The following is a 2,648-nucleotide window of genomic DNA, read 5'->3' as shown; positions in this document are numbered from 1 at the left end:
GGGAGAGAGAGAGGAAGAGAGAGAGGAGAGAGTGAGAGGGAGAGAGAGGGAGAGAGAGAGGGAGAGAGCGAGAGAGAGAATGCGCGAGAGAGCAAGAGAGAGAGAGCAGGCGAGAGAGCGAGAGAGAGAGAGAACGCGTGAGAGAGTGAGAGAGAGAGAAAGAGAGAGAGGGATAGGGAGAGGGAGAGAGGGAGAGTGAGAGGGAGAGAGAGAAAGAGAGAGAGAGAGAGAGAGAGAGGGAGAGAGAGAGTGCGCACGCGAGAGATAGAGAGGTAGGGAGAGAGAGTGTGCGAGAGAATGAGAGAGAGCACGCGAGAGAGTGAGAGAGCGAGAGAGCGCACACGCGAGCGTGAGAGAGACAGAGAGAGAGAGGGAGAGAGAGAGGGAGAGAGAGGGAAAAAGAGAGAGAGTGCGCACGAGAGAGAGAGAGTGCATGCGAGAGAGCGATAAAGAGAGAGAGCATGCGAGAGTGAGAGTGACCACATGAAAGAATGAGACAAAGAGCACGCGAGAGAGCGAGAGAGAGAGAGAGCTCGTGAGAGAGCGAGAGAGAGTGAGCACGCGAGAGAGAGAGAGAGAGAAAGAGAGAGAGAGGGAGAGAGCACGCGAGAGAGCGAGAGAGAGAGAGCTCGCAAGAGAGCGAGAGAAAGAGAGCACGCTAGAGAGCAAGAGAGAGAGTGCACACACGAGCACGAGAGAGACAGATAGAGAGAGGGAGAGAGAGAGGGAGAAAGAGAGGGAGTGAGAGAGGAAGAGAGAGAGGGAGAGAGAGAGGGAGAGAGGGTGGGAGGGGGAGAGAGAGAGGGAGAGAGAGAGGGAGAGAGAGAGGGCACGCGCAAGAGGTAGAGAGGTAGGGAGAGAGAGCGTGTGAGAGAGCGAGAGAGAGAGAGCCCACGAGAGAATGTGAGAGAGAGAGAGTGCACACGCGAGCGTGAAAGAGACAGCGAGAGAGAGGGGGAGAGAGAGAGGGAGAGAGAGAGGGAGAGAGTGAGAGAGAGAGAGGGCGCACGCTAGTGATAGAGAGGGAGGGAGAGAGAGCGCACGCGTGCGAGAGGGAGAGATAGAGAGAGAGCACGCGAGAAAGAGAGAGAGCATGCACGAGAAAGACAGAGAGAGCGGAAGCGAGGAAGAGAGAGAGAGAGCACACGCGAAAAAGAGAGAGTGTGTGTGCGTGAGAAAGAGAGAGAGAGCGCGTGTGCGAGAAAGAGAGAGAGAGCACACACAAGAAAGAGAGAGAGAGCACATACGAGAGAAAGAGAGAGAGAGAGAGCGGGCACGAGAGAGAGAGAGCAGCACGAGAGAGAGAGAGAGAGCGGCGCAAGAGAGAGAGAGAGCGCGCACGAGAGAGAGAGATCGCACATGAGAGAGAGAGCATGCATGTGCTAGAGAGAGAGAGATAGAGCATGCGTGCACAAGAAAGAGAGGGACCGCTCATGCGAGCGAGAGAGAGAAAGTGTGAAAGCTTGTGTGGGAGAGAGAGAGCGTGCAAGAGAGAGAGTGTGTGTGAGAGAGAGAGTGCATGTGAGAGAGAGAGAGTGCGTGTGAGAGAGAGAGAGAGAGAGAGCACGAGAGTGCGAGAGAGAATCCCTGCGAGAGAGCGAGAGAGCGAGCGCCCGCTAGAGAGCGAGATAGAGAACGCGCACGAGAGATCGAGAGAGTGAGCGTGCGTGAGAGAGCGAGAGAGAGAGCGCCCGTTAGAGAGTGAGAGAGAGAGCGCCCGCGAGAGAACAAGAGAGAGAGCGCCCGCAAAAGAGCGAGAGAGAGAGCACCAAAGAGAGAGCGAGAGAGATAGCGCCCGCAAGACAGTGAGAGAGAGAGTGCGCATGAGAGAGCGAAGGAGAGAGCGTGCACCAGAGAGCGAGAGAGAGAGAGCGCGTGAGTGTGCGAGAGAGAGAGAGAGTGTGCGAGAGCGCGAGAGAGAGAGCGTGCACGAGAGAGCGAGAGAGAGACCGTGAGATAGCAGAGAGAGAGAGACCGCGAGAGAGAGAGAGAGAGAGAGAAAGCACGGGTAAGATAGCGACAGAGAGGCAGTGCACGAGAGAGGAAGAGAGAGAGAGTGCGCGAGAGAGCGAGGGAGACAGAGAGCAGGCGAGAGAGTGAGAGAGCAAGAGAGAGAGTGCGCGAGAGAGTGAGAGAGAGAGCATGAGAGAGCAGAGAGAGAGAGCGTGTGAGAGAGCGAGAGAGAGAAAGAGCGCGTGAGAGAGCAAGAGAGAGAGAGAGCGTGCGAGAGAGAGAGCGAGAGAGACAGCGCGCGAGAGAGCGAGAGAGAGAGAGTGTGCGAGAGAGAGAGAATGAGAGAGACAGTGCATGAGAGAGCGAGAGAGAGTGAGAAAGAGAGAGGGAAAGAGAGAGGGAGGGAGAGAGGGAGAGAGAGAGGGAGAGAGCGAGGGTACGTGCGAGAGATAGAGAGGGAGGTAGAGAGACCACGCGAGAGAGCGAGAGAGAGTGCATGCGAGAGAGAGAAGGAGAAAGTGCATGCAAGAGAGAGCAAGAGAGAATGTGTGTGAGAGAGAGCAAGAGAGAATGCATGTGAGAGAGAGCAAGACAGAGTGTGTGCGAGATAGAGAGAGACAGAGTGTGTACAAGATAGAGAGATGGAGAGTGCGTGCGAGATAGAGAAAGGGGGAGTGCGTGCGAGATAGAGAGAG

This window comes from Carcharodon carcharias, chromosome 11 (assembly GCF_017639515.1).
Source record: "Carcharodon carcharias isolate sCarCar2 chromosome 11, sCarCar2.pri, whole genome shotgun sequence".
Taxonomy (NCBI): Eukaryota; Metazoa; Chordata; class Chondrichthyes; order Lamniformes; family Lamnidae; genus Carcharodon; species Carcharodon carcharias.
The sequence above is the reverse complement of the archived record's forward strand: the minus strand, read 5'-3'. Positions refer to the sequence as shown.